Source organism: Papio anubis, chromosome X (assembly GCF_008728515.1).
Source record: "Papio anubis isolate 15944 chromosome X, Panubis1.0, whole genome shotgun sequence".
In the NCBI taxonomy this organism is placed as follows: Eukaryota; Metazoa; Chordata; class Mammalia; order Primates; family Cercopithecidae; genus Papio; species Papio anubis.
Genome location: NC_044996.1, coordinates 50,286,125 through 50,311,327, shown reverse-complemented (window position 1 = coordinate 50,311,327; position 25,203 = coordinate 50,286,125). Strand labels below are relative to the sequence as shown.

The 25,203-nt window shown below is 38.9% G+C and overlaps 1 protein-coding gene across 1 annotated transcript in view; it reads left to right on the top strand.

Moving 5' to 3' along the window:
* The window catches only part of LOC101021979 (RAB40A like), a 203,063-nt gene that overhangs the window by 108,085 nt on the left and 69,775 nt on the right, over nucleotides 1-25,203 (top strand). The window contains exons 5-6 of the mRNA XM_031660661.1: nucleotides 5,532-5,695; nucleotides 24,839-24,949. The gene's annotated coding sequence lies outside the window, so the exon portion shown is untranslated. The remainder of the gene's footprint in view (nucleotides 1-5,531; nucleotides 5,696-24,838; nucleotides 24,950-25,203) is intronic.

Sequence of the window (25,203 nt, the reverse complement as noted above, 5' to 3'; positions counted from 1 at the left end):
TTTAAAAACATGATAGAAAAAATGAAAAGGAATCTAACATTATAACACCAGGATTATCAGATCAGCAAATACTTAAAAAGTCCTGTGAAACTTATCATTTGTTCAGATCTCTAAAAGCAGGTGCTCTCTTATAGTTGGTTGGGATACATATTAATAAAAAGATTATACAGTTCAATTAGACAGTATAGCAATGTTAAATTTTCATGCTTTTTGAGGAAACAGTTACACTTTTGGGAATATAGCAGGAAGAGCTCTGGCAGTCATCACTCATCTGTCCACATGACTCAAGGGGAAGCTGCCCATTTTCCTAGCTGACTCAGAGCCTTCAAGTCCCCTCTTCCTGAGGCATTGTTTTACAATGTAGGTTTTACTATTATTTAGGATAGTGAGGCCAAGGGATCCGGATACAACTGCCATTAAGGAGATAGTTTGTTACTCGAAATTTCCAAGAGGAGGCACTCTCCATTCCACATAAGTCCACTCAGAGTCCACCAATTTAGGCGGGAGGTAAACGCGGCGAAAGCCTTTATTGTGGTTTTCTGTGGTAAATGACAGATAAGGCAGGGTAATTAGGCTTAGGACTGACTACTCGGAATAATTTCAGCAGGTTCTGTGGTGCAGGGGCTGTCCTAAGTTGTCTGGAATTGGTACCGGAAAGAGGTCCTGATCCAGACCCCAAGAGAAGGTTCTTGGATCTCACTCAGGAAAGAATTTGGGGCAAGTCCGTAGAGTAAAGTGAAAGCAAGTTTATTAAGAAAGTAAAAGAATAAAAGAATGGCTATTCCATAGGCAGAGCAGCCCCGAGGGCTGCTGGTTGCCCATTTTTATGGGTATTTCTTGATTATATGCTAAACACTGGAGTGGATTATTCATGAGTTTTCCAGAAAGGTGTGGGCAGTTCCCAGAACTGAAGGTTTCTCCTCATTTCAGACCGTATAGGGTAACTTCCTGATGTTGTCATAGCATTTGTAAACTATCATGGTGCTGGTGGGAGTGTCTTTTAGCATGCTAATACATTATAACTAGCACTTAATGAGCAGTGTGGACGACCAGAGGTCACTTTCATAGCCATTTTGGTTTTGTTGGGTTTTAGCTGGCTTTTTTACTGCAACCTGTTTTATCAGCAAGGTCTTCATGACCTCCTATCTCATCCTGTGACTAAGAATGCCTTGACCTTCTGGGAATACAGCCCAGTAGGTCTCAGTCTTATTTTACTTAGCTCCTATTCAAAATAGAGTTTCTCTGGTTCAAATGCCTCTGACAGAATCAGGCTGTGATATGATTAGGGGAGGGTACTATTGGCCTGGAATGTAAGAGCCCAGTAGAGGAAGTGTGAGTGTGTATGTGTAGTTGCTCTGGATTAATTAGTTTGAATATAAAATGTGTGCTCCTTAGGTGAGTTTTTTGTTAGGACTGGGAATTAGCTAACCCTGGAAGGAGCAGTCCCTCCCCAGTTAGCAAGGCCTCAGATGCCAGAGCATCAAGCATACAAGAAATAGGAAAAAAATGCCACCACTGTTATCTATCCTTTGATCCAAACAGAAAAATCTGCCTCACGCTGGATACCCACTCCAGGTGGACCATCCAGGAGCCACTCCAAGCTTTGATATGGAGCAGTTCTCAGGTTCCTACTCCTAAAGCGACCTGTAGACCTCTGACGTCATTCCTGTCTGGGAGAAATCTCTCTTCCTCTCCCTTCTCTGTGTCCTCAGAGGTCCTCCCTTTCCTACAAGATAATAAGCAGCCCAATCCTTTCTTTAAGTTTTCATAAAAGATGGAAGAAATACTGGCTTCATGTGTGAAGCTTCTGCTTCTAGCTCTGCCACAAACCATTCCTGAAGCAAGGGGAAGGGTCACCAAACTTGGATCCTTTCTGGAAATGCCACCAGCACCCCAGGGTACCCACATTGACAGATTCTATTCCTGGCTCTAGCAGTAGGCCTGGTGAGCAATGTCTTTGCCATCCTTCTCTGGTAAGGAATATGTGCTTTGTAGTCACATCCATCTGTGGAGAGAGAATAGCAATACCTCACTAGCAGGGCTTTTGTGTGGGTTAATTCCGACTACTAACGTGAAGAATGTAGCACTAGGCTTGGCTAAAAATCGGCTTCGTAAATATTAGCTGTCTTTCCTCTTTGGGGCCAAAAGTTCATATGACTCCTAACCTGCCCCCTCACCCAAGCTTCCTTAACCAAATTGCAGGTCAGAATCACTTTGGGATCCCTTTCTAAACCCTCACCTGAAACTCTTTTGTTGGTGAAATGGGACTTCTGTATTGAAGGCCATTCAAGGTGTGAAGTTGTAATAATGTGGGCCTCAAAAAATATATACACCAATTTGGCACCAACATGTATCCAAGTGTTCATTGCCCCTTTATTCCACAAACACCAGGTGTTACCAGCTTTTGTCTTTTTTTTTTTTTTTTTTTTCCTTTGTGACAATCTGATCTGCTTGTTTTTGCCAGACCTTTCCCATTGGAAGAATCATGTCAGATGGTCATTAAACTTACGGATTCACAGGGTCACCCCTTAGACTTTCCAGATTTAAAACAAAACAAAACAAAACAAAACAGTATGACTAGTTGAATTTGAACTTCGGATAAACAAAATTATATACACTAAAACATTCAGATTTACCTAGATGTGCTGTGTTTTATCTTTCTATGCTTCCCATGGAAGACTCTGTATTAAACCAAGGTGCTCTATACAGTAGCCCCCGCTGAGCTGCCAGCAGATGCCAGCATCAGTCATCCATGTCAGTGAGCTTTTTTGGAAGTCCCAGGATGCATTTGTCTGTATTCAGATGATTGCAGTCCCTGGTGATAGATACCACATTGAGCAGAAATCATCCAGCGGAGCCTAGTGAACACACAAAATCCTGAGAGATAATAAATGGCTATTGTTTGGAATGTTTTGTTAAGTAGAAATGAATAGCCAAAACGTGGATTTGGTGAACTTTCCCTCTTTTTCTCTAATCTATTATACTGGAATTTGTAGAGATTCTGTTAGCCTTAAAGCCTTGGTAGGACTTTGTTATAAATTTTGCCATAATCTGCATATGAGTTTATGTGTGGGTACTGAATTATGAACATTTCCTTAATTCCTTCTTGAAGTGATTTTTCAAGGGAAAATTTCACAATATATGATTTTCAACCCGCTCTTGGAATTTAGAATCTAATTCAAATCTCCCTCCATAAAAGGAGCTTCCACTGCAATTACTCATTTTAAGGAATTCAGAGGCTGTTACTACATGCTACTCCCAAGCCATATGGAAAATCGTATCTTCAGCAGGTTGCTTGATGAATATGCTATTGAGACAAGGGATATCTACCACTTGTGAACTGTTTTTCAAAGAAGGTGTCCTGAGATACTTTCTCCTGCTACAGGGATAGCCCTTGGCAAGGAGATTACTTTCCTTGGGTACACATAGTCAGGGCTCCTCAGGAGACAGCACGTGGTTAACTGTTCATTGCACTCCTTGACCTTTGTGACTGTCCTAATGCAGCACTGCTGGATGGACTAATCTGTCCAGTTCTGGGGTTCATTCATAGAAAGCCCATGTGACAGTAAATCTAAGTCATATTGTCCAATATCACTTTTATGAGGAATAAGGTCAATGTATTATGCTTATTAGTTTTTTGTGATTTTTTTTTTTAGTTGGTTTAGAGTTCAGACTAAGAGCAGGAAGGTATTTTGGGGGCTTCTTAAACACGAAAGCATTGTAAAGCAAGACCGTAGAAAGAGTTGAGGAGCCAGTGAGGCACAGAAAGGGGAGTAGAGCTGTAGGCCTGTTGTAAGACCCATCCCTGAGGACAGAGCAGAATGATTGCCCAGAAGGGCAGCTTACTATTTAGAGTTTTGAAGGGAGAGGACCTGGGTTGAACAACCCATTTCTCCTTTCAGATTTACCAATCAGTTAAGTCATTCCTGTGATAGAGAAGGAGTGAGTGAGTGTATAGAGAGGCTACATGTTTCTTTGTTTGTTTGTTTTTCATGGATGTCTCTTCACATGGAAAAAGTATCAAAAATGTAAGATAAAAATTTTCCAGGGTAACCCAATGTATTATTGAATTGACTAGATGTCTGCCTACTAAATGATTATATTATTATAGGCCTGCTTCCATGAAATAAATGTGAGATTCCTTAAATGACATTTTATGGTATTTTAGATCATTTAGATCATTTTAATCATAAATATGATTATAGATAGTCTCTAGTTTTCCGCCACAGATGACAAACCACTTAGCATGATGTGTGAGTTTTACAAGTTCACTCTCAGAGGGCTAGTTCATCACCAAGAGCCCTGGGGTACCTCCTGGGTCTCTGGATACTGGTGATACTCCTCTACTGTCACTTTTAAACAAATAAAATTTTTGACCACAGGGACCTGCTTTCTTCTACCAAACTGGGCAGAGTTCCCCCAATTGCCTGGGTCCCAGGCTAGTTCCTCTAGTGAGTATGCTTTCGCAAGTGGTGGTCTGAAGTGTGAAGGTATTTTGCTTTCAGCTATAGGCAAAGGAACTATGCAAAGGCTTGTGAGATATAGAGGACAAGTCAATGCATCACAGTTGCCATGGAAACCTGAAGTTATTATGGGGCTTCTGCATCTTTTAATAGAGCAGAAGACCTAGAAGAATATGGCTATGAGAGCAAGGTCCTACCTTCAGGTGTCTGGGACTCAGCTGAGGGTGTGGGTGCCCCATGGTGGGGGCTGAACTGCCCTGGGATGAATGAGAGAGATATAGGGCTCTTTCTCACCCCAGTGAGTGTTGCGTATTCCTCCAGGGTGTCCTGTAGCTACTTTCCACATAAAGGCCAGACGTGGAAGGATGAGACTGATAATGACTCTCTTTGACCTCAGCTTCCTCCTCTGTAAAATGGGGATAAGAATGCTCACATACGGCCAGGCGCGGTGGCTCACGCCTGTAATCCCAGCACTTTGGGAGGCCAAGGCGGGAGGATCACAAGGTCAGGAGATCGAGACCATCCTGGCTAACACAGTGAAACCCCGTCTCTACTAAAAATACAAAAAAATTAGCCAGGCGTGGTGGCGGGTGCCTGTAGTCCCAGCTACTCGGGAGGCTGAGGCAGGAGAATGGTGTGAATCCAGGGGGCAGAGCTTGCAGTGAGCTGAGATCGCGCCACTGCACTCCAGCCTGGGCAACAAAGCAAGACTCTGTCTCAAAAAAAAAAAAAGAAAAAAAAGAATGCTCACATACAGGATTGCTGCAACCAGGATTGTAATAACACAAATGCAAGCCCATAGCCCTGTGGTTATTGCAGAATCAGGAATGCCTGTGTGAGTTGAGGTCACTTCTCATTCTTTTTCAATTTTGTTGTTAGAAGATAGATGAGGAAAGGAGAAGAAAAAGGTCCTAGTGAGAAACCCACTGATGACCCTTCTAATTGTTATGATCACTGCCCAATTGTATCAGTGTCATTGTTCACTAACCCAGTGCCTAGCATGGTGCCAGGCACATAATTACTCTAAGAAAGCACAGTGATTGCTGGATTCTTTCTCTCCTTGTGCAGCTCTTCATGTGGATGTCTGAGCTCCTATCAGGTGTCTGAAAGAGGCAGATTCTGAGGATTTGGGTCATGATGGCTGCCAAAGCTTCTACGCCTGACTTAAAGGGCAACAATCCTAGGAGACCACCAGCACTTACATCCCTGGTAGGACATGACACCTGCTTATGGTGAGTTCATAGATCTGAACAAAAGCATGTGGTGGAATAGCTCCTGTGAGGTTCACAAAATAGCCTAAAAGTAAAGAAGCTACTTTCATCTCATCACTGGGGAAGACAGCAGGGGGAATTTCCTTTCATCAGCAGCTGCATGCTTTGAAGTAGCCCTTGACACCCATCTAAGTGATGCCTGCTTTGAAAGCAATGAATTACCCACACTGAAGAAAGAACTTGATCTTAATATGCACTTGTAGTAAATACAAATTTTTTTCTGACTGTATAAGTCATTCCCATGTATCTCCCAGTTGGGGGTTGAACTATGCAGTTGGTTGGAAGGTGTTCCTAGCAGTTTGATTCATGTATCAATATTTCTCCTTGCAGTCTATCAGCTTTAGGCTCATTTTACATTTTTTTTAAAGACTTTAAATCAGAAAAACAAAAATTGAGGGAATTCCACATGAATTTTAATATCAGCTTGTTAATTTCTAGAAAAAAATTTATGCTAGTATTTTGACTGGGATTCCATTGAAAGCATAGATCATTTTGGGGAGAACAGCCATCATAACAAAACTGAGTCATCCAACTCAAGAAAGGAAGAAAAGGCCTAGAGAATCTACAGGTCAACTCTAGAAAGATCAATCTATAAAAGAATAGTTATAGTACTTCCAATTTTATATTTGTGGTTAGAATTGAATCAGTTGAATTGTGTTTTTCTTCCTCACGTGATGAATCATGAGTTCTTTGGTGGTGAGAGCGAGGGAGAGAGCATGTGGATACATCAGTGTATGTACATGCACATATGTATATGTTTATATCACTGAAGTTGTGATGAGTATCTATTGTTAGGAACACTTAAGGAGTGTTAATGTGGTCATGTCAGTCTCTTTCAATTCTTTGCACATTTTATGAACCAAATCAGAGTGATTATTCTTTGCTTTTTTTCCACCTTTCCTTGGCCAGCATGGTTACCATGGTGACTCATTGACCACTGTGGGATTTTGTGCAGACTGAGAGCATCCATGTATGATTCTCATCTGAATCACTCACACACAGTGATCTGTCCACCAGACATAGTATTAGCCTTTGATCTTATATGCAGTTGTTCACTTCTAAAGGGCTTAGAAGAAACTTGCTTTGCTTCTCTGAGGTTACATTACATAACATAAGAGGACACTAAGTAACTTAAAAGAAAAAGAAATGGGTTGTTGATATTCTCCTTCCTCAAATTTTATCAGGAGGTTAGAAGAAATATTACTGGAATCATACAGCATGCACTCTCTTGTATCTGGCTCCCTTCAGTCAACATAATGTGTGTGAGATTAATGTGTATTGCTGTTTGTAGTTGTAGATTATTCATTCTCATTGCTGTAAAGTATTATATTGTTTGGATATTTCATAATATAGTTACCTGTTATAAAAACTTGGGTATTTTCCAGTTTTTGAGTTATCATGAGTAATGATCATATGAACACTTTTGTTTGTATCAAATAGATGGACATATATTTTCATCTCTCTTGGGCGTATACCAAAAAATAGCATTCCTGAGTCATAGAGTATGTCCGTATGTGGCTCCGTAGATACCACCAAGCAGTTTTTACAGCGTCTTTTTTTTCAATCTATATTCCCACCAGCAGTGTGTGAGAGTTTCACTTAATCCATATCCTCACCAACACTTGATATTTTCCATCTTTTCCACTTTTATTGTTCTGGTGAGGTTCTCCTCCTGGTTTTAATTGTAATTTCTCCAAAGTGTTAAGTCCCTTTTAATTCAAAGAAGGTCTATCCTTTTTTTCAACCTTCTACCTTAGTCAGAGTTCTCCAACAAAACAGAACTACTCATAAATATATGTGTATATATACATGTATATGTGTGTGTATATGTGTATGTATACATACACATATACACACACTCGTATATATGTATGTATATATGTGTATATATTTATATATACACACACGCACAGAGACATTGCAGAGATGTTACAGGTTCAGTTGTAGACCACTGCAATAAAGCAAATACCATAGTAAGCAAGTCACATGAATTTTATGGTTTCCCACTGCATATAAAAGTTATGTTTATACTACTATAGTCTATTAAATATGCAATAGCATTATGTCTATAAAAATAGTGTACTTACCTTAATTTAAAAATACTTTATTGCTAAAAACTGCTAACAATCATCTGAGCCTTCAGTGAATCATTATCTTTTTGTTGGTGGAGGGCCTTGATGCCGTTGATGGCTAACAGATCAGGGTGGTGGTTGCTGAAAGTTGGCATAGTTCTAATAATTTCTTAAGATGAGACAACGATGAAGTTTGCTGCATCCATTGACTCTTCCTTTCACAAAAGATTTTTCCATAAGCATGTGATACTATTTGATAGCATTTTACCCAGAGTTGAAGTTATTTCAAAATTAAAGTCAATCTTCTCAAACCCTGCCACTGCTTTATCAAGTTTATGTAATATTCTAAACCTTTTGTTGTCATTTGAATGATGTTCACTGCATATTCACCAGAAGTAGATTCCATCTCAAGCAACCACTTTCTTTACTCATCCAGAAGAAAAAACTCCTTATCTGTTCAAATTTGATCATGAGATTGCAGCAATTCCATCACATCTTCAGGCTCCACTTTAATTCTAGATCTCTTGCTGTTTCCATCACATCTGCAGTTATTCTTCCACTGAGGTCTTGAACCCCTCAGAGTCATCCATGAGGATTGGAATCAACTTCTTCCAAATTCTTTTTAATGTTGATATTTTGACCTCTTCCTCTGAATCACAATGTTCACAAAGTCACGTAAAATGATGAATTCTTTCTAGAAGATTTTTCCATTTACTTTGCCTGGGTCTACCAGAGGAATCACTGAGCAGTAGGCCTCAATAGTGGGCTTAAAGTATTCAGTAAACCATGCTATAAACAGGGGTGCTGTCATTTAGGCTTGTTGTTTTATTTCTAGAACTCAAGCAGAGTATATTTAGCATAATTTTTAAGGGCCCTAGGATATTCAGAACATTGGCTTCAATTTTAAGTCACCAGCTTTATTAGCCCCCCAAAAAAGAGTCAGTCTGTCCTTGAAGCCTTGAAGCCAGGCATTGTTTTCTACTTTCTAGCTATGAAAGTTCTACATGGCATCTTCTTCCACTATAAAACTGTTTTCTCTACATTGAAAATACTTTGTTTAGTATAGCAACCCTCATCAATTATTTTACCTATGTCTCTGGATAATTTGCTGTAGCTTCTACATGAGCACATGCTACTTCACCTTGCACTTTCATGTTGTGGAGATGGGTTCTTTCCTTAAACCTCAAGAACCAACCTTTGCTAGCTCCAACTTTTCTTCTGGCTCCACTTTTCTTCTGCTGCTTCATCATGTTTCTTAGCCTTCATAGAATTGAATAGAGTTAGAGCCTTGCTCTGGATTAGGCTTTGGCTTAAGGGAATGTTGTGGCTGATTTGATCTTCTATCCAGGTCACTAAAACTTTCTCCTTATCAGCAATAAGGCTGTTTTGCATTCTTTTCATTCATGTGTTCACTAGAGGAGAACTTTTAATCTCCTTGAAAAACATTTACTTTGTGTTCACAACCTGACTGTTTGGTGCAAGAGGCCTAGCTTTTGGCCTGTCTCAACTTTTGACATGCCTTGCTCACTCAGTGTAATCATTGCTAGCTTTCGATTTAAAGTGATAGACATGGGACTCGTCCTTTCACCTGAACATTCAAAGCCATTGTAGGGTTAATATAATAGCCTAATTGCAATATTGTTGTGTCTCAGGGAATAGGGAGGCCTGAGGACAGGGAGAGAGACCAAGAAACAGCCAGTCAGTGAAGCAGTCAGAGCACATACATGTATCAATTAAGTTAGTCATCTTAGATGGGTGTAGTTTGTAGTGCCTGTCCCAAAACAATTACAACAGTAACATCAAGGACCACTGTTCAAAGATCACCACAACAGCTATTACAATAATAATGAAAAAGTTTGAAATATTGTGAGTATTACCAAAATATGACAGAGACACAAAGTGAACACATGCTATTGGAAAAATGGTGCTAATAGACACACTTGATGCAAGGTTGCCACAAAACTTCTGTTTGTAAAAGAACATGAAATATCTGTGAAGTGCAATAAAGCAAAGTACAGTAATATGCCTGTATGTGTATACACATACACACAAGCACACACACATATGTACACACATACACACACACATACACACAGAGGGTCCTTATTACAGAGTTACATTCCAGTAAACCTATCCTAAGTTGAAAATATCATAAGTCAAAAATGCACTTAATACACCTAACCTACTGAACATCACAGCTTAACCTAATTTGCCTTAAACACACTCAGAACCCCTACATTAGCCTACACCTGGGCAAAATCATTCAATACAAAGTCTATTTTATAATAAAATATTGAATATCTTGTGTAATTTATTGAATACTGTACAGAAAGTGAAAAACAGTTGTATGAGTACTCAAAGTACAGTTTCTACTGGATGCATATCACTTTTGTACCACCATAATGTTGAAAAATTGTAAGTTGAGCCATAGTGATAAAGATTTATTATAAGTGGCCGGGCGCGGTGGCTCAAGCCTGTAATCCCAGCACTTTGGGAGGCCGAGACGGGCGGATCACGAGGTCAGGAGATCGAGACCATCCTGGCTAACATGGTGAAACCCCGCCTCTACTAAAAAATACAAAAACTAGCCGGGCGCTGGGTGGCGGCGCCAGTCCAGCTACTCGAAGGCTGAGGCAGGAGAATGAAACTGGAAAGTGCGGAGCTGCAGCAGCTGAGATCCGCCACTGCACTCAGCCCAAGCTATGACAGACCGCCCTCAAAAAAGATTTATTATAAGTAATTGGCTCATGTAATTATGAAGGCTGAGATTTGTCAACATCTGCAGTAGGCAAACTTGATTTCCAGGAGAGCCTATGGTATAGTTCCTATTCAAAACTGAAGGTCTGAGAATCAGGAGAGCAGGAGAGTTAGTTGTAAATTCCAGGCCAAAAGGCTGCTGGCTAGAAACACAAGAAAAGGTGATTTGAATTCATGTCCAAAAGCAGGAAAAGACCAATGTTTCAGTTCAGGAAATGAGGCAGAGAAATTCCTCCTGGTCAGCCTTTTTGTTCTGTTCACATCTTCAATCGATTGGACGAGGCCCATGCACATTAGAGAAGGCAAACTGCTTTACTCAGTTCACCCATCTGAATGTTAATCTCATCCAGAGACACCATCAAAGACACACCAAGAATAACTTTTTTTTTTTTTTTAAGACAAGATCTCACTCTGTTGCCCAGGCTGGAGTGCAGTGGCACCATCTCAGCTCACTGCAACCTCCACCTCCCAGGTTCAAGCAATTCTCCTGCCTCAGCCACCTCAGTAGCTGGGATTACAGGCGTGTGCCACCACACCTGGATAATTTTTGTGTATTTAGTAGAGACAGGGTTTTGCTGTTGGCCCGGCTGGTCTTGAACTCCTGGCCTTAAGTGACCTGCCTACCTCGGCCTTTCAAAGTGCTGGGATTACAGGCATGAGCCACCGTGCCCAGCCCAGAATAATGTTTGACAAAACATCTGGGCCCTTTGTTGCTCAGTCAAGTTGACACATAAAATTAACCATCACACATTCCAATTTATTTGCTTAAGATATTTTGCCCTGTGGAGTTTACTTTGTGGATTTTGCTGACTTATATCCTTATTGTGTTGTTTATTATATTCCACTGGCAACTTCTTTTCCTTTAAATTTGTATTAGATTTAGAGTCTTGATCCAATTCAGATTTCTTGGCAGAAGTACCTAATATGTGGTGGTGTTTATTCCTATAGCATTATACCAGGAGGAGGCTCATTGTATCTAGTTGTCTCTCCTTTGATCACTAGGTTCAAAAGTTGTTAGATTTACTGATTATAAAAATTTCCATCTGCATTATACCTCAAGTATTTTGCAGCCTCTAAAGATTGTTGTATAAATCCACATTTCATTAAAAGTTGTAGCAGGGTGATGTTCTAATTCTATTTTTGGCATTTATTAGCTTGAATTATTCTATAAAAGAAACATCCCGTCATCAACTATAGGTTAGTATGGTATGCATAGGAAAATAAGAAGAATGTTTAATTCTTTTGTTGTATTTCTACTTTTCAAAATAATGGGTTGTTCTCCTAGGATTCTTCAAAGGGGAGCAATGAGTTGATTTTGTTTTGTTTTGTTCTGTTCTATTATTATTTTAAAGTGTTTTCATAAACTCCAGATGTTTCTGTATTTGATGTGTTTTAACCTATTGCAGTATTTTTATTGATGTTCAGATTTTTCTATCTTTGTGAATGGAAGCTCCTTTAGCTCAACTTATTCTTGACATGGTTTTGAGTATGTTAGTTTGGTCTAGACTCTTCTGGTACCATTCCTACCCCAGACCTGGAGTCAGACATTTTTCCAAGGGAGTCTGGTTCTTTTTAGTGGGAAATGTTTTAGAGGTCTCATTCTTGGTACTAGAGTTGTCCATTACTATTGGGTTGGTCATTATTACTTATCCTTTTCAGTGCTTGAAACCATTAAGTATGTGTTATATTTTGAGATGATACACATGATTGTCTTTAATCCTGGGCTGCTCTTCTATCCCTTTATGCATAATCATTTTTATCAATGTTTGTTTTGGCCTTCTAATTTTAAAATTATAAGCAAATACATTATTTTCTCCTATTTTATGGTTTAAAAGTAGGCTACTCTACTTCAGTGGAGTCCAATACGATTTCTGCAGAGATAAAAAGAGTCTATGTCTACACTGTTCACCACAGTAGCCACTAGGTCCCTGTGGTTGTTGAACACTCAAAATGTGGTGATTGTGATTGAAGAACTGAATTATTAATTGCATCTAAATTTAATCAACCTAAATTTAAATAGCCATGTGTGGCTAATGTCTACCATAATAAACAGCAACAGCTCAAACATATTTCTGCACCTCATTTTTTCCACTTAAGAATATATTCTAGAGATCAATACATAGCAGTATAGAGAAGGAGTCCTTGCTTTTTATTGCTGCATAGTATTCTAGGATACAGATGTACCTTAGATTATTCAATAAATCCCTTATTGGTGGACATTTGTTTTATTTCTAGTCTCCTGCTGTTATGATTTGTTCTGCCAGTAATGGCCTTGTGTTTATGCCATTTGGTCTTTTTTCATTGTGTTTTTGGGATAGATTCTTAGAAGAAAGATTGCTGGTACCAAGATAAAATACCTACGTGTAATAAAATAGAAGATTTGAAACAGAGTGTATCTGGAAATGTAGCTGCAGAAAGTGACCTGAGGACTTTTCATTCTTTTTATTCCACATGATTTTTGGTTTCTTTCTTTCTTTCTAGGGTGACATGGGTAAAGGAATTTCTTTTGTTTTTGTTATTTTATTTTATTTTCCTTTTCATTTCTTTTGTATTTGTACAATACTAGTTATTTACTTTTTTCAAAATTTCCACGTTTTTGGGGAACAGGTGGTATTTGGTTACATGAGTAAGTTCTTTAGTGGTATTTTGTGAGATTTTGGTGCACCTATCACCTGAGCAGTATACACTGAACCCAACTTGTAGACTTTTATCCCTCACTTCCTTCCTACCCTTTCCCCCTGAGTCCCCACATTCCATTGTGTCATTCTTTGCAACCTCCTATCTTAGCTGCCACTTATGAGTGAGAACATACGATGTTTGGTTTTACATTCCTGAGTTACTTCACTAACAATAATAATCTCCAATCTCATACAGGTTGCTGGAAATGCCATTAATTCATTCCTTTTTATGGCTGAGTAGTATTCCATCACATATATAGATATATACCACAGTTTCCTTATCTACTTATTGATTGATGGGCATTTGGGTTGGTTCCACATTTTTGCAGTTGCAAATTGTTCTGCTATAAATGTGTGGGTACAAGTATCTTTTTTGTATAATGACTTCTTTTTCTCCGGGTGGATACCCAGTAGTGGGATTGCTGGATCAAATGGTAGTTCTACTTTTGGTTCTTTAAGGAATCTCCACACTGTTTTCCATAGTGGTTGTACTAGTTTACATTCCTACCAGCAGTGTAGAAGGGTTTCCTTTTCACTGCATCTACACCAACATCTATTTTTTTTTAAATTTTTTGATTATGGCTATTCTTGCAGGAGTATGGTGATATTCCATTGTGGTTTTTATTTGTATTTCCCTGATGATTAGTGATGTTGAGCTTTTCTTCATATTTGTTGGCCATTTGTATATCTTCTTTTGAGTATTGTCTATTCATGTCCTTGGCCCACTTTTTGATGGGTTTGTTTGTTTTTTTTTCTTGTTAATTTGTTTGAGTTTGTTGTAAGCTGTGGATATTAGTCCTTTATCAGATGTATGGATTGTGAAGATTTTCTCCCACTCTGTGAGTTGTCTGTTTACTCTGCTGACTGTTCCTTTTGCCATGCAAAAGCTCTTTAGTTTAATTAAGTCCCAGCAATTTATCTTTGTTTTTATTGCATTTGCTTTTGGTTTCTTATCATGAAATCCTTGCCTAAGCCAATACCTAGAATGGTTTTTCTGATGTTATCTTCTAGAATTTTTATAGTTTCAGGTCTTAGATTTAAGTTCTTGATCCATCTCTAGTTGATTTTTTATAAGATGAGAGATGAGGATCCAGTTTCATCATTCTACATGTGGCTTGCCAATTATCCCACCACCATTTGTTGAATAGGGTGTCCTTTTCCTACTTGATGTTTTTGTTTGCTTTGTCGAAGATCAGTTGGCTCTAAGTATTTGGCTTTGTTTCTGGGTTCTCTATTCTGTTATATTAGTCCATGTACCTATTTTTATACCAGTACCATGCTGTTTTGGTGACTATGGCCTTATAGTATAGTTTGAAATAAGGTAATGTAATGCCTCCAGATTTGTTCTTTTTGCCTAATCTTGCTTTGGCTATACAGGCTCTTTTTTGTTCCATGTGAATTTTAGCATTGTTTTTGCTAGTTCTGTGAAGAATGATGGTGGTATTTTGATAGGAATTGCATTGAATTTGTAGATTGCTTTTGGCAGTATGGTCATTTTCACAATATTGATTGTACTCATCCATGAGCATAGGATGTGTATCCATTTGTTTGTGTCATCTATGATTTCTTTCAGCAGTGTTCTGTAGTTTTCCTTGTAGAGGACTTTTACCTCCTTGATTAGGTGTATTCCTAAGTATTTTATTTTATTTTTTTGCAGCTATTGTAAAAAGGAGTTGAGTTCTTGATTTGATTCTCAGCTTGGTTGCTGTTGGTGTATAGGAGAGCTACTGATTTCTGTATATTAATTTTGTATCTGGAAACTTTGCTGAATTAGTTTATCAGTCCTAGGAGCTTTTTGGAGGAGTCTTCAGGGTTTTCTAGGTATACAGTCATATCAGCAAACAGCGACAGTTTGACTTCCTCTTTACCAATGTGGATCCCCTTTATTTCTGTCTCTTGTCTGATTTCTCTGGTTAGGACTTCTACTACTGTGTTGAATAGGAGTGGTGAGAGTGGACATCCTTGTGTTGTTCCAGTTCTCAGAGGGAATGCTTTTAACTTTTCCCCATTCAGTATTATGTTGGCTGTGGGTTTGTCATAGATTGTTTTTATTACATTGAGTTATGTCCCTTATATGCCAGTTTTTCTGAGATTTTTAATCATAAAGAGATGTTGGATTTTGTCAAATGCTTTTTCTGTGTCTATTGAGATGGTCATTTGATTTTTGTTTTTAAATTTGTTTATGTGGTATATCACATTTATGACTTGTGTATGTTAAACCATCCCTGCATCCCTGGTATGAAACCTACTTGATCATGGTGGATTTTCTTTTTGATATGTTGTTGGATTCAGTTCACTAGTATTTTGTTGATGATTTTTTTTCTTTTCTTTTTTTTTTTTTTTTTGAGATGGAGTCTCACTCTGTTGCCCAGGCTAGAGTGCAGTGGTGTGATCTCGGCTCACTCCAGCCTCCGCCGCCTCCCAGGTTCAAGCGATCCCATATCAGCCTCCCAAGTAGCTAGGATTACAAGTGCGTGCCACCACACCTGGCTACTTTTTGTATTTTTAGTAGAGACGGGGTTTCACCATGTACACCAGGCTGGTCTCAAACACCTGACCTCAAGTGATCCACCAGCCTTGGCCTCCCAAAGTGCTGGGATTACAGGCATGAGCCATCACGCCTGGCCAAGGATTTTTACATCTGTGTTCATCAGGGATATTGGTCTGTAGTTTTCTTTTTTGTTATGTCCTTCCCTGGTTTTGGTATTAAGGTGATACTGGCTTTGCAGAATGGTTTAGGGAGGATTCCCTCTTTCTCTGTTTTTTAGAATAGTGTCAATAGGATTGGTACCAATTATTCTTTGAATGTCTGATAGAATTCAGCTATGAATCCATCTGGTCCTGGACTTTTTTTGTTGGCAATTTTTAAATTACAGTTTCAATCTCGGTGCTTGTTATTAGTCTATTCAGAGATTCTATATCTTCCTGGTTTAATCTAGGAGGGTTGTATATTTCCAGGAATTTATCCATCTCCCCTTGGTTATCTAGTTTATTTCTGTAAAGGTGTTCATATTAGCCTTCAATTATCTTTTATATTTCTGTGGTGTCAGTTGTAATATCTCCTGTTTTGTTTCTAATTGAGCTTATTTGGATTTTCTCTCTTCTTTTCTTGGTTAATCTTGCTAATGGTCTATCAATTTTATTTATCTTTTCAAAGAACCGCCTTTCTGTTTCATTTATCTTTTGTATTGATTTTCTTAGTTTTAATTTTATTTAGTTCTGCACTGATCTTGGTTGTTTCCTTTCTTCTGCTGGGTTTGAGGTTGGTTTGTTCTTGTTTCTCTGATTCCTGGAAGCGTGACCTTAGATTGTCTGTTTGTGCTCTTTCAGACTTTTTGACATAGGTGTTTAGGGCTATGAACTTTACTCTTAGCATCACCTCTGCTGTATCCCAGAGGTTTTGATAGGCTATGTCACTATTGTTGTTCAGTTTGAAGATTTTTAAATTTCCATCTTGATTTCGTTTTTGACCCAGTGATCATTCGGGAGCAGGTTATTTAATTTCCATGTATTTGCATGGTTTTGAAGGTTCCTTTTGGAGTTGATTTTCAGTTTTATTCCACTGTGGTCTGAGAGAGTGCTTGATATAATTTCAATTTTCTTAAATTTATTGAGACTCGTTTTGTAGCCTATCATATGGTCTATCTTGGAGTTTATCTTGATCTACCTTGTGTTTTTTTAAATTGTATCTTTGTTTTGTAGGTCCTGTGAGATTTATGCTTTAAAGAGGTTCGTTTTGATGTGTTTCCAGAATTTGTTTCAAGATTTAGAGCTCCTTTTAGCATTTCTTGTAGTGTTGGCTTGGTAGTTTCAAATTCTCTGTTAAATAGAATGTATATTCTGTGGTTGTTAAATGGAATGTTCTGTAAATATATGTTAAGTTCATTTGTTCTTGGGTATAGTTTCAATCCATTGTTTGTTGACTTTCTGTCTTGATGACCTGTCTAATGCTGTCAATGGAGTATTGAAGTCCCCCACTATTATTGTGTTGCTGTCTATCTCATTTCTTAGATGTAGTAGTAATTGTTTTATAAATTTGGGAGCTCCAGTGTTAGGCGCGTATATCCTTAGGATTGTGATAGTTCCCTGTTGGGCAAGGCCTTTTATAGTTACATATTGTCCCTCTTTGTCTTTTGTAACTGCTGTTACTTTAGAGCTTTTTTTTTTTTTTTTTTGGTCTGATATAAGAATAGCTACTCCTGCTCACTTTTGGTGTCCATTTGCATGGAATGTCTTTTTCCACCCCTTTACCTTAAGTTTATATGAGTCCTTATGTGTTAGGTTGGTCTCTTGAAGGCAGCAGATTGTTGGTTGGTGAATTCTTATCCATTCTGCAATTCTGTATCTTTTAAGTGAAGCATTTAGGCCATTTATATTCAAGATTAGTATTGAGATGTGAGGTACTATTCCATTCATCATGCTATTTTTTTCCTGTATACCTTGTGTTTTTTAAATTATATTTTTGTTTTATAGGTCCTGTGAGATTTATGCTTTAAAGAGGTTCTGTTTTGATGTGTTTCCAGGATTTGTTTCAAGATTTAAAGCTCCTTTTAGCATTTCTTGTAGTGCTGGCTTGGTAGTGTCAAATTCCCTCAGCATTTGTTCATCTGAAAAAGACTGTATCTTTCATTTATGAAGCTTAGTTTCACCAGATACAAAATTCTTGGCTGATAATTGTTTTGTTTAAGGAGGCTGAAGATAGGACCCTAATCCCTTCTAGCTTATAGGGTTTCTGCTGAGAAATCTGCTGTTAATCTGATAGGTTTTCCTGTATAGATTCCCTGACGCTTTTGCCTCACAGCTCTTGAGAGTCTTTCCTTCATCTTAACTTTAGGTGACATGAGGCCAATGTGCCTAGGCGATGATCTTTTTGCAATGAATTTCCTAGGTGTTATTTGAGCTTCTTGTATTTGGATGTCTAAGTCTAGCAAGACTTGGGAAGTTGTCCTCAATTATTCCCCCAAATATGTTTTCCAAACTTTTAGGTTTCTCTTCTTCCTCAGGAACATGGATTATTCTTAGGTTTAGTCTTTTAACATAATCCCAGACTTCTTGGAGACTTTGTTCATTTTTTTATTATTTTTTCTTTGTTTTTGTTGGATTGAGTTAATTCGAAAACCTTGTCTTTGCATTCTGAAGTTCCTTCTTCTGCTTGTTCGATTCTATTACTGAGAATTTTCAGAGCATTTTGCATTTCTGTAAGTGCATCTATTATTTCCTGAAATAATTTCCTTTTGATTGTTTTTTATTTATGCTATCTGTTTCACTGAAGATTTCTCCCCTCGTTTCTTGTATCACTTTTTTTATTTCCTTAAATTGTACTTCACCTTTCTCTGGTGCCTCTTTGATTAGCTTAATAACTGACCTTCTGAATTCTTTTTCAGGTAAATCAGGGATTTCTTCTTGGTATGGATCCATTGCTGGTGAGCTAGTGTGATTTTTGGGGGTTGTTAAAGAACCTTATTTTGTCATATTACTAGAATTGTTTTTCTGGATCCTTCTCATTTAGGTAGGCTCTGTCAGAGGGAAGATCTAGGGCTCAAGGCTGCTGTTCAGATTCTTTCGTCCCATGGAGTGTTCTCTTGATGTAGTACTCTCTGCCTTTTCCTAGGGATATGGCTTCCTGAGAGCTGAGCTGTAGTGTTTGTTATCTCTCTTCTGCATCTAGCCACCTAGCAGGTCTACCAGGCTCAGGCTGGAACTGGGGGTTGTCTGCACAGAGTCCTGTGATGTGAATCATCTGCAGGTCTCTCAGCTGTGGATACCAGCACCTGCTCCAGTGGAGGTGGCAGGGGGCTAAAATGGATTCTGTGAGGGTTCTTGGTTTTGGTTGTTTAATGCAGTATTTTTTGCTGGTTGGCCTTCTGCCAGGAGGTGGCGCTTTGAAGAGAGCATCAGCTGTGGTAGTATAGGGAGGATCAGGTGGTGGGTGGGTCCCTAGAACTCCCAAGAATATATGCCCTTTGTCTTCAGCTACCAGTGTGGGTAGGGAAGGACCATCAAGTGGAGGCAGGGCTAGGCATGTCTGAGCTCAGACTCTCCTTGGGCAGGTCTTGCTGCAGCTGCTGTGGGGGATGGGAATGTGGTTCCTAGGTCAATGGAGTTAAATTCCCAGGAGGATTATGGCTGCCTCTGCTGTGTCACGCAGGTTGTCAGGGAAGTAGGGGAAAGCTGACAGTCACAGGCCTCACCCAGCTCCCATGCAACCCAAGAGGCAGGTCTCACTCCCACCGTAGTCCCCTCAACAGCACCGAGTGTGTTTCCAGGCAGTGGGTGAGCAGGGCTGAGAACTTGCCCCAGGCTACCAGTTGCTTCCCTGCCTGTGGCGTCTGCACACCAGATTCATGCCCTCCCCTGAATTCTGGCCAGGAGACTTCACATTCAGTTGGAATTGTTACAGAGTTCAACTGGAGATTTCCTTCTCCCTGTGGTCTTTTCCCAGTAGCTCTGGTAGCCCTCCCCAAGGACCTCTGTGAGATAAGGCAGAAATGGCTTCCTAGGGGACCCAGGGAGCCCACAGGGTTTTTCCTCCTACTTCCTCTACCCCTGTATTTCGCTAGGCTCTCTGAATTGACTCAGCTCCAGGTGAGGTCAGAATCTTCTTCCATGATCTAGACTTTCAGGTTCCCCAGTGAGGGTGTATGTTCAGGGGTAGATGATTCCCCTTTCCCACTTCCACAGCTTGGGCACTCACAGTATGTGGAATGTCTCCTGGGTCCTGCAGGAAAAATCTCCTTCTTTCAGAAGGTCTGTGGGTTCTCTCAGCTTTCCTGGTTTATTTCTGCAGTAGTTCTGGAGCAAAAGTACACGATGCGAGTCTCCATACACTGCTCTGCCTGTCCACGTGGGAGCTGCAATCTAGTCTTGCCTCCCATCCACCATGATCCCTCTGGAATTCTTATTGAGCCCCAAGAAGAAATAGTACAGAAGATCCAGGAATATTAATGGGCCAGCTGGACTGAAGATGAGAATCATTAACCTTGTGCCCTGGCTGCAAAACCCCTCAACTGACCACAGGTCTTTGAGAAAGTCCCTTCCCTTTGTTGGCCTCAGCCCAAACACAGAGGAGCACTCAGTGTAGAAACAGTGATTAGAGGTGTGGGCTTTGGGGTGAGAAGTTTCTGAATTTGACCCTGGGAACCATCACTTTTTGGTTGTATGATCTATAGTAAGCAATTTGTCTATTAATACTATATACCTTATAATTGTTAGCATATTTTATTATTATTATTCATTTCACCTATCAGAAGGGTGAATAATAGGAGTAGGAATACATGGCCAGGTATTACGTTTCATGAACCTATAATGAAATAACTGTTGGACAGAGTGTTTGATATATAGATTAAAGGAACTCTATAGAAATCTCAGGAGCAGACCCAAACATATAATATTATTCAATATGTTACATGTATACCATTTCCAATCAGATGTATTGTTCAAGAATTGAGGCTGGATCAACTGGTAAACGGTTCATTGGGAAGCAAATTTGGGGCAAGGCATGGTGGTCCTGCCTGTGATCACAGAACTTTGGGAGGTCAAGGTGGGAAGATTCCTTGAGCCCGGGAGTTCAAGATGAGCCTGAGCAACCTAGTGAGATCCCATCTCTACAAAAAAAATTAAAAATTAGGCAGGAGTGGTGGCACATGGCTGTAGTCCCAGCTACTCAGGATGCTGAGGTGGGAGGACTGCTTGGGCCCAGGAGGTCAAGTCTACAGTAAGCTGTGATCACACCACTGTACTACAGCCTGGGTGACGGAGCAAGAACCTTCAAAAAAAAAGCAAAGTTGTATCATGTCTTTTACCTTGTAATTTAACCAGAATGCCTCATCCACATGTTAGTACTTAAGGTAAAAGGAAAACTAAAATAACAAGACAGGGTACTGAACTATATATATGGTATATTAATTATATGAGTTGCATATGTAGTGTATGTACAGTTCATGTGCATACATGTATACACAAAAAAATCCCAAAGAACATAGCCCAATGTTAATTTCAACCATGATGGGATTGATTTTTTTTTTTTTTTTTTTTTTAACCAGAGTCTTGCCGTGTCACGCAGGCTAGAGTGCAGTGGCGTGATCTTGGATCACAGCAGCTTCTGCCTCCCGGGTTCAGTCGATTCTCCTGCCTTAGCCTCCCAAGTAGCTGGGATTACAGGTGTGAGACACCTGACATCCTGAGTAGCTGGGACTACAGCCATGTGCCACGACTCCTGCCTAATTTAAAAAAATTTTTTTGTAGAGATGGGATCTCACTATGTTGTTCAGGCTCATCAACGTCTAGGAATCCTCCCACCTCGGCCTCCTAGAGTTCTGTGATCACAGGCAGGAGCCACCATGCCTTGCCCCAAATTTGCTTCCCAATGAACCCTTTACCAGTTGATCCAGCCTCAGTTCTTAAACAATGCATCTAATTGGAAATGGCATATATGTAACATATTGACCACTCAGCTAATTTTTTTTTTTTTTTTTTTTTTGTATTTTTAGTACAGATGGGTATTGCTGTATTGGCCAGGCTGGTGGTCTCGAGCTCCTGGCTTCAAGTGATCCACCTGCCTCGGCCTCCCTAAGTGCTGGAATTACAGGCGTGAGCCACTGCGCCCAGTCTATGATGGGACTGATATTTTTAACTTCTCCACTTGGCTCAATATTAAGCCTTTGCTGAGTATGGATTAGACTTATGAAAAAAAACACTATATCCCCTAAAACCTCTGCTACTTATGAAATATTTCAGATAAAGTGTATAGATAACTATAAAATTAATCCAGGTTAAGAAAAACTTTACTCCTCCATGGGCCTTTCTTCCCTCCTAGAGATAATCAATATCCAGAATGCGGTATTTATTCCACATATTTTTTATTACTTTACTATATATGAGAACATCCCTAGACAAAATATATATTTTTTTGCATATTTGTCTTCATACAACCACACACACACATTAATACTATAGGTGTTCTTGTCCTCCAACTAGCTAATTTAACGTCGTATGTCTATATGTACACACACACACACAAACTTGATTCTTATACTCAAGAGAGCATTGTGAGGAATTCAAGGGGAAACTCTCCTCCAGATCCCAGCACAGTTTTTGACACATTATTCACAGCACCAATGTTTGCTTCCTTCTCATCCCAACTCTGCTGAGATGTTATTTCTTTACATTCACTTCTAATTTTACCATTAAGTATTCTTTTCATCTGCATTCTTTTAGTTTACATTGTGGTTCTTTATCAGGCTTTCTGAATTGAATGTTTAACTCACTTATTTTCATTTTTATTGATATCGGTATTTAATGCTTTAAAATAGTCTCTGATAGCTACTCTAGCTAAATTCATACATGCTCTGTTTTCATTATGATTATATGCACCAAATTCTGCAATTTTAATCTATTTCCATTTGGGCGCAAGTTTTGTTTAACAGCCTCAGATAGAATCAGTTTTCATGAATGATCCATGTTTATATGAAAAGTAGGTGTGTTACCTAATATTAGGCTTCACAGTTTAGAATAAGTGTATCTGTAAGATCTACCCTTGGAATTATGTTGCTTAAGTCTTCTCTACAATTACTAAATTTTTCTCCACCTGAACATTTTTGGATAACAGGAAATGTAGAATCATCTATTATTAAATGGTGTGCTTCTTCCTACTTCTCTTTGCACTACTGTAGTTTTGTTCTATCAATATTTTTACCACATGACTGCATAAGTAAGTATTAATAGCTCCCATCTTCCTTGTGAATTGTAGCCTTTGGCTTTATCAACTGTGATTTTTTGTCTCTTTAAATCCATTTTGGTCTCAGTTTTTTTCTCTTAATTATCAAGATTGTAACCCTTATTTTCTTTATATTGTCAACTGCCTAGTGTATATTTATCCTTACATTTTTAACCTATATGAATACATTTGTTTTACGTGTATCACTGGGAAAAGCATAGCTTTGGATTTTGCTTCAATAGGCAATCTGAAATACTTTTATTTTAATAGATGAGTTAAGCCAATTTACTGTTATTGATATGATTGCTCATTTGTGTTCAATTCTGTTGTATTGCTTTTAAACACAAATTGTATAGTCTTTCACTAGTTCATATGTTTATTTGCTATCTATATTTATTTAGGATTTAGAATGGTTAATACATAATATCCTTGATATGGAAGAAGTCTTAATAATGAGGAGAGAAATCATCAAAAGATATGAACAGATAATTCGCATAAAATGCAATATACATAGTCACTAAACTTTCAAAAATATACCAAATTACAATAATTCTGCCTGCCATGAGCTGCCAGTGTGCACTAGAGGTATCTCATGTTTCATCTTATGGATGCCGCAGAGTAGAGGATTTTACTGTCATCTTTTACACTTATCAATTTTATTCTGACAGAATTAGAGCCATTCTGTATGTAAATTCATACGCTAGGTTTTAAGTGAGGAATTTTTTTTGCTCCATGCAAACATGGCTGTGGAGAAGTTTGTCAATGGTGGTATGATAGTGCCCCCTCGTGACTGAAGCCTGAACTGCAGCTTGAACATCACAGTAGGAAAGTGGGAGGGAGGAGTTGTGGCCCAAGCCCGCCCTACAGAGTTTTCTAGAAGTCTGAGTGGAAAATTGGGTATTCCCAGTGTGTAGGAATACCGACAGCCTCCATTTAAAAAATGAAGCCCTTTACTATGTGGAAGAGAAAACTATGTCAGAATAATAAATATATTTTTTCAATGCTTTGAGACATATGGATAAATAGCTGGAGAACTGGGTAAGCTAAAATGGATGCCGATCTTTTATCATCTTCGTAACCCAAGTTTGCCCTTATTATAACCATTTTTTCATGGAAGTATACTTTAAAATACTTAAACACAAAATCTCACTTTTTTTTTTTTTTTTGATTGTGTATTTCATTGTGTGGATGCCCTCAAATTTATTTCACTAGTATTACAGCAATGAAAATTTAGTTCCCTTACCATTTCTATGACCAAAAATAATGTACTTAACGCCATGCTCACGTATATGCAAATACGTTTGTAAGCATTTATTTATAATAAGTTCCTGAGTCATTTTAAAGCCCTTTGAACTATAACATTTTATATTAATAATGAATTCAAAATACTATTACTAATTTATATGACCTGTATCACAGTGTGAAAGTACCTGTTTCTGCACACATTAGAAATAATGAGAATGATTAATTTGGTGCACAAGAAGTCATGTCTCATCATTACTTTCATTATAACTCGTTTTCGTTGCCTTCTGGAATTCCATCCTATGGATGTGACATAATCAATTTTCACAACCTCATGTTATTCAGACTGTCCTGATATTTCCTATTATCTACACTGTGTGGATGGCATCTTTTCAGACTCTGTGCACTGCTGAAGGGCACAGTTACGGGCACAGTTCCTGTGGGTATTTGCACTAGTGAGTTGAATGTGTCTTCCTTGAGTCCGGCAAGCTGTCTTAGGAGAAATACAACACAACATGATAAATGTCTCAGTTTGTGTGAGAGAGTGTGTGTGTGTGTATGTGTGTGTGTGCTGACAACCACATTTCCCTCTGCCCCTTCATGGGTTTGTGTCTCATTTGGTTTCTCTTCCCAAATTCAGGCCCAGAAGTGACAAAAGAGAATTATCAGGATGGCAGTCCTTATAACCAGATGCTTATGAACACTCTTCACTACATTCTGAAGATGAATTTCTACAAGGGAAATTGTTTATGTAAGTGGTGTGTACCCTTTGATATGTATTGACATAGTGGCACACATAGAGTTGTGCCATTTAGACTCCCCAAGGGGAGGCATGTGAGGTCAGCCACAGAGGAGTGAAGAAATTAGTTAATGCTGACATCCTATCACATAGGATGGGTTCTGGACTCTGTCATGGACCCGCTCTCAAGCCATTGCCATAATTGGAAGACGTGGAAGTGATCAGATGCAATCAAATTTTGCACACAAGCACAACCTGTTGTAGCA